We start from the raw sequence: 7251 nt of genomic DNA, 5'->3' as shown, positions 1-7251 counted from the left end.
AGGGCTTCAACTGACTCCAGCTGGCCAGGCTGGGACTACTCCGGATGTCAGGGGAGTCTCATGGATCCAGCCACAGGGACAGCAGATGGAGTGGATCCCCCATTCTCCAGCAATGGGAAGCTATGAATAAGAAATTTACATTCCATCACAGGGACGGTTCAGACCTCATGTCCACAAGAGGCTACTTGTCGCCTGCTGGGGATAATCCTCAAAGGGGGAAGAGTGGCATAAGAATGAGAGATCTTGGCCTCCAAATGACTTCTCTCTCTCCCCATATCTACTCAGAGCAGCTACAACTCTTGAAAGACAAAGAAATTATTATTAAACTGTGGGGAGGAGTGGTCCTGACTAGAAGGCTTTTCAACCAGTACAGACTGCTATAAATATATTGTGAGACAAAACCTTTTTTGCCTTTAAGTTCACTTTGCTTTTTAAGATCATATTAGCTTGTATTTTACTCTTATTTCTTTTGTAACCAATTCTGATCTCTATGCATCATTGCTTGTAATCACTGAAAATCTATCTTTCTATAGTTAATAAACTTATTTATTGCTTTATCTAACCAGTGTGTTTAGATTAAAGTGTGTGGAAAACGCCATTTGGGATAACAAAGCTGGTGCATATCATTTTCCATTGATGAAATGACAGACTTTATATGAGCTTGCATAGTCCACTAGTTTACAGAGCAGTACAAGACACACATTTCTGGGGGACAAGGATGGGACTAAGGAATCTGCTAATGTTCTTCTGCAGTGTAATTTATGAGTGTCTAGCTATTAGCACTCAATACTGTGCAGCTGGGAGCAAGTTACATGCTGGGGCTGTATGTAAACTGTCCAGAATGGCTGTGCACCAGTAAAGCAATGTAAAAGGCATCCCAGGTTGGAGAACTGAGGAGACACGGCTATTCAGCAATGCAGATTGTACGCTGGGTAATGTCACAGGGAGATGTGTGGAAAGGCACTAGAAGTCTATCGGCATTCTAGTGTTTCACCATACATTCTCACTGCAAAGCGAGTGGGTTACTTACCCGGGTGTAAGCAGCACCCGGTTTTTAGCCCACAGCCCAAGATAAGCCAGCTAGTTCAGGCTGAAGGTAACAAACTCAGGTCAGAGGATTTTGAGTGTGGACAGGAGTAGGGCTTAAAGTAAACAACAGCTGAGTAAAAGCCCTCAAGTTAAGACATTCCCTTAGTAGACTTTACCTTCAGCCAAAGAGCCAGTGTGCTGAACGGAGTCAAAAAGAGCCACACACTCCATGGGCAAGATTCTCTAGCTGCGATACAGCCCCTTTGCACCACTGAGATTACACAAAAGGGTTATAATCTGGCTGCTAATGACCAAGAGACATTGGCACATGCAAATCTTCTGCTGGCACATCTGTGCCTTGTGCCACAGTCGCTTGCATCCTCCGTGTACAGGTGTTGTGTGTGGTTATTTTTAAGGAAGGAAACAATTGTGCATATCAAAATAAAGAGAAAGTACACATCTACCGTGTGTGTGTGTGTGTGTGTGTGTGTGTGTGTGTGTGTGTGAGAGATACTTAAACTGAATTTGACAAATACAAAAATTACAGGATTTTTCAAATGAGGAGTTACAAATTATATATCTGTTTCATGTTACCAGCCAATGCAACAAGACATTCTGTCATCGAACCCTAAGTTAAGGAGCCTCAGTCAGCAGTTCTGGTTAATTGTGGGCAATGAATTGTGCTCATAAGAGTGTGCAATAATTATATTATCTCTGGGTGATGATCAAGTTGCAGCATTTTAGCACTGGATGGTGTGGGTGTGTGTCTTTCATTGCGTTTCTATTAAACAGAATCCAAACACTGAAACATTTAAATATAATCAAATCGAGTTTATCTATGACAGTCCCACCTGAATACCATTTCTGATGTACATCTGCCACATGCAAAATTAAAAAGATAAGTAACATGATTACAATCAGATTAGCCAACCGAGGCAAGTAAATGAGATTGCAGAGTTCTATGAGTGAAAAACTGCACACCCTAGTGAGACCACTTTACATCACATTAGTCTAAAATGTGTTTTCAATCTACATATAAGATAGCAAGTGACTAGAAATTCCAACCCTTGCGACTGTACTATGAGAGTCAAGAGGCCTCTCCTTTTTGTTACAGACTATTAAAGAATTATTTCCTGTCAGAACTTTTCACCTGGTACTTAGTACTAAATGAATGACTCACTGAGATTGATCTGTTGTTCACATCAGAAGAATTAGTTTTTTTAAATGAGTAGAATTAAAGTGGGGAAGAAACCCAAGAAGAGACACTGTTTTGCATTCATTAGCAATTGTGAGATTGGCCAAGGGATAAATTCAAGAGAATTACAGCCAGGTACACATGCCATACATTCAATCAAAAAATCACCTGGATGGGGGCCAAGTGGCATTAACAATGAATGCATTAACTAGAGCTGGTTTCAGATTGAGAACATTTCAGGAGCCAGAAGAGTAGGCTAGGCTCTTTCTCTTGGGCAAGAGGTTGATGTGAACTTCAGAGGATTTGGTTTCTTAGCAAGAATACAAATAGGCAGAGCTGGGCCTACCTTCAAATTTTATTGGAAACCTTTCACACATCACTAAAATTAACTCTGCACTTTTAGAGATCCCAGTTCAAATCTGATTTATATCCTATGTAAAATGATTCTGGTAGTCTTCAGCATCTATTTATCCATTCACTGAAATGCCACACCACTTGGCACAATTTTATATGAAACAAGGCTCTGCTTATGTCAGCAGTGAAAAATGCTAGAAATGACTTATAGGGAAACACCTTATGAAATGCCATCGTGTACTACAGGATATTGGGTGCAATTGTTATAAGCCCCATTCACTTTTTCACAATAAAAACAAAACAAATAATTAGCAAATACAACAAAAGCCCACAATATTTTAGCTAAAAATGTGTTTAGACATTTGAGGGAAACTCCTGATAATGCAGATAGCCAGAATTAGACTAACAACCTGGCAAAGTAATTGCTGGGAGTTTCAAGCTGCAGCTCAACGCAACAGAATTCAGTTGTATTATGGAGTGCCAGTAGATTGCTTCCCATTAAGCTTGGTATTAATCTTGAGCTTTCACCTTGTCTTCAAAAATAGGCAAATCCCCCCCTGAATTTTCACATATCACACCTCATTCCCAGCTAGATATTTTTTAAATGAGTTTTAATGGTGTTTCAAAAGACTCCTTGGCTTCTTGCAGTCTTTAAATTAACAATGGCTATCTGTCTAGATATGCTCTAGCTGTAGCATAAGTCATGGACTTGATGCAGAAATTACTGGATGAGGTTTTCGGGGCTGTGATATTGCAAGAGGTCAGACTACATGATCATAATAGTCCCTTTCTGGCTTAAAAAAAAATCTATGAAAATGTTCAGGTTTTTAGGGTGATCAGATCCCCAAATGGCCTGGCCTACTGAGAAGTGCCTTAATATAAGCAGTTTATGATGAGTTTACATTCTCCATACTAAGGTGTCATCAGTTCTTTCTTATTTTTTTCTCTCCTTCTCTGTTCACTCCTAGCAAGTTATATGATAAAAATGGACAAAGTTATTAAAATGGAGGCCTTGAAGCCCTTAAGAGAACTGAAGATATCAGATGGCCACTATTATAACTTTACATTGTTTTGTCTCATTACTTTCTTGTCTTCTCTGGTTCAAGGGATCATTAATTCTGGCTTGAAACAGAAATTCTGTGCTCACCATCTCTCTGTAGTTAGCAAGAAACTTATTACTTACTGAGGAGTCTATTTACCCTTGATTTTTTGGATAAATCAAAGGTAAAATGCTTTTGTGTAAAAATGCCATGCAGCTGTTTTTTTTAAACCCACTCTTTCAAATGAAAAAATATTTTTCATTATCTTCACCTGCCTAGTCTCTTTTTATACTTGTTCTCAGATTATTACTCACTGGGTATAGTATAGCCAGCAGCTTTTACCTTTTTTTTTTTTTTTTAAACTTCACATGCAAGAAGAGAAATCTACATCAAAACATGTGCCGGTTACTTTTAGATATGTCATTGTTCAAACCTCCATATCCATTACGGTTACAGATCTATAATCTCAGTTCTATGAGAGTGGGAAAAAGACAAGGCCTGCAAAGAGTGTAGTCCTTGTAAACATCAAGGAAAAGTGAATGCAAAATCTGATAGCTGTTAAATGAGAAGACTGGCTACATCTCTTCAAAGATTACTTTTATGTAGACCTGATGAAGTTAGAACAAACTATATGACCTTGCATCTTTATTTATATAGATTTTCTAAGTAAATCTCCTAACTATTCAAGTATTACATTAAGTTTTTGGCAGAGAGCATATAGAAACGTGTCTGGGCCTCTAAGAATCAATACAGTCCCAGGACAGCTTCAAAGCAGACTTGGGTAACATGAATCTGCAAAAGAGAGCTCTTATATCATGACTGAAGATTTATATGATACTGATTTTTAAAATAGGTGTCTCTCAAGTATTTTGGAACAGGTTTACATGCTTGATATCAGAATACTCTGGGTACCTCATTCTACAGTGTTGAAAGGCCAGACTTTTTACATCACTTCAGAGTGGCAGGAAAAGAACAGTGACTGGAAAAAAATACACATAACAAAAGGAACCTATTATCGCCCCACGTACAGGACTAAAGCCTAACTTCAGGGTCATATTAATTTATTGCTAGAAAAATACAACTTTTATTTTTAAAGATAAGATCACAAAAAAACTAGCAGGCTAGTCTAAACATCCTATTGTATCCCTATCCTTTGTATCCCAGCAGATTTGTATATTTAGAGACTGGTGTGATTCTGTGTGTAGCCCACAATGGAGTACAATACAATTATCTTTTTACCATCCTACATCATAACTTAGACATACAAAGGCAGTCATTCATATGCTAAAAAGAACAGCAAGTATTTACATGAAATCATAAGAGGTTGTGGTTAAGAAGGAAGTTAAAGCTCTAAAACGGTCCTGAGTTCATGAAAACTTAAACCTTCAAAATGTGGAAGGGATACAAAAGTGGAAAGGCCAGCTAAGAACGGAGGGGTGAGGAAAATGAGGTAACGTGAAGGAAGGCTCTCACAGTTTTGAACACTAAGAGTGCATTTTTTAATGTGACTTGGAGAACCCTGGGCTAACTTCCTAGATAGTGCACTACATGATAAGGGTACATGTCTTTTCAGTGTAATAGCATTTTATTCTGAACTCCTTAGAGTCTATACAGCAGAGATATAGGGCAAGTCTTGTAGATCTCCTGCCAAGTCTGATGACTCTCTGTACTGTAAGTTACTGTGTGTAAGGATTTATGATATTCCAGGTTGCACTGTTAGACAAATTATTAATGATAAAGTATTGTTTCTTATAATAAAGATATCATATTACGGCATGTTCAGTAGGAGTCAGGACTAAGACAAGAAACCTCTCCTATAGGAGTATGAATGCATTCTTGGGGCAGCACTGGCTAGAAATTCCTTAAACACGCAAAATTTGAATTTGGAGACAAAGGGACCTAGCGGAAAGACACTGCAGCTGCTTCTTTGGAACCTGATGTACAAAGATTGGAGGGTTAGACAGGGGAGGGAATGGGACCCTGCTACCTGTTGAGGTATTGCCTGGAGCCTGTTTAGGCGACCTGCATGGAAGGTTTAAGGAGATTGATAGAGGATCTGAAGGAGGGATAGCTATGGAATGGTGAGAATCTATGAGATTAAGGGCACTAAAAGAAAGGGCAAATATGATCATGTTGAGCAGTAGAAAGTATCAGGGAAAACACAGTGAAGGAAGAGAAATCTGGCATCAAATGTCTGATTAAGATCTTCAGTTTAGCAAACAAACATTTTAGTTCTTATCCTAAGCAAATGGAGCCAAATGTCTGAATCTTTTGCATTTCACGTAAAGCTACCCTTGAGGTTTTTTTAATCCTGTTTTTTTTAAATAGGAATCACTTTAGACTTTAGTTGAAAAGGTATCTTTTGAAGAAATTTTACTAGAAGGCTTCCATTTAGAGCACTCAGGAATGTATCTATAATATGTAAAATGGCAAACTGCATAAAAAGGTGTCCATACCCTTGGTGATGGTTACTGAATAGTTTAATAGGGTTACTGAATAGGTCAGCATGACTGGTCAGGGGAGCCAAAGTCAGGTGAAGAAAACCAATTCAGCATTTGGAGTTCATGTAAGCAAACATAACAGGGATGCTAATAGCCAGAGTTTATTAAATTAAAGTTCTTTACAGGCAGGATTCCTCAGAATTAATCAAAAGGGCTTCCTGCAGCCAAATTTAAAGTAAAGATTAGAAGGCATTCTCACAGAATTGATTCAAAGACATGGAGAGGGGCTTCTTGCAATCAGCCCTTTCCCTCCTCTCACAGAGTATATATAACTCTTTGATCCCCATTCAATATATTTAGAGAATTTCTGACTCAGTCTCTTTACAGACCCTTTGGATTCATTAACTCACTTCACCTAACCCCAGTCTCATGTCCCACTTCTGCTTTATAGCAGAGCTCATTGGCAAGCTCCCCCGGCTGTTCTAGAGATAGATGCACCAGAAACAATTGTTGAAAGGGTTGAAAAATTGCTTCTTTAAACCTCACACCATTATGCAACATGACCAATTTATATATATGGATAGGATACTCTTTTATTAGACCTACTCCCTTGTTTTATTTTCCTCAATATTATGCACTCAGTATCCTTTTTTTTTTTCCTGACTAGGAGATCTATTTTCAATCAATCTATTTTCACAGATTTTAAGGACAGAAGGAGCCATTATATCATCTTGTCACACCTTCTGCCAAACACAGACCATGGAACTTCACCCAGTAGTTTGTGCATCAAACCCATAATTTTATGGTTGAGCTTTGCCCCTGCTCTGCCAGACAGTCAACCAGTCTTGATGTAAAAACTTCAGGTAATAGAAACTGATGGCATGAGATGGGGATTCTCTTGAGACCACCATTTTTAGTTTGTTTTACATAAACTAACTCTAATCATCTGAATGGCTCCAGGAAGACTACCAGATAGTCAGAAAATGAGAATGTCAGGGGATTGTGTGAATTTAAAATAATATTAATTTCAAATACTTAAGGTCTGGATAACCAAAAGCTTCCTGCACTGACACATCCAGTCATTCAGAGCTTTCCCTTTTGATTTTCCAACTCAATAAAGGAAAATGTCTTCATGTTATAGTTTAAATGTGCTTTTACATTTTAATTAAATTTTCAAAGAAGAGGTTTTCAC

This window comes from Dermochelys coriacea, chromosome 4 (genome assembly GCF_009764565.3).
Source record: "Dermochelys coriacea isolate rDerCor1 chromosome 4, rDerCor1.pri.v4, whole genome shotgun sequence".
NCBI lineage: Eukaryota > Metazoa > Chordata > Testudines > Dermochelyidae > Dermochelys > Dermochelys coriacea.
This window is presented reverse-complemented; position numbering follows the sequence as displayed.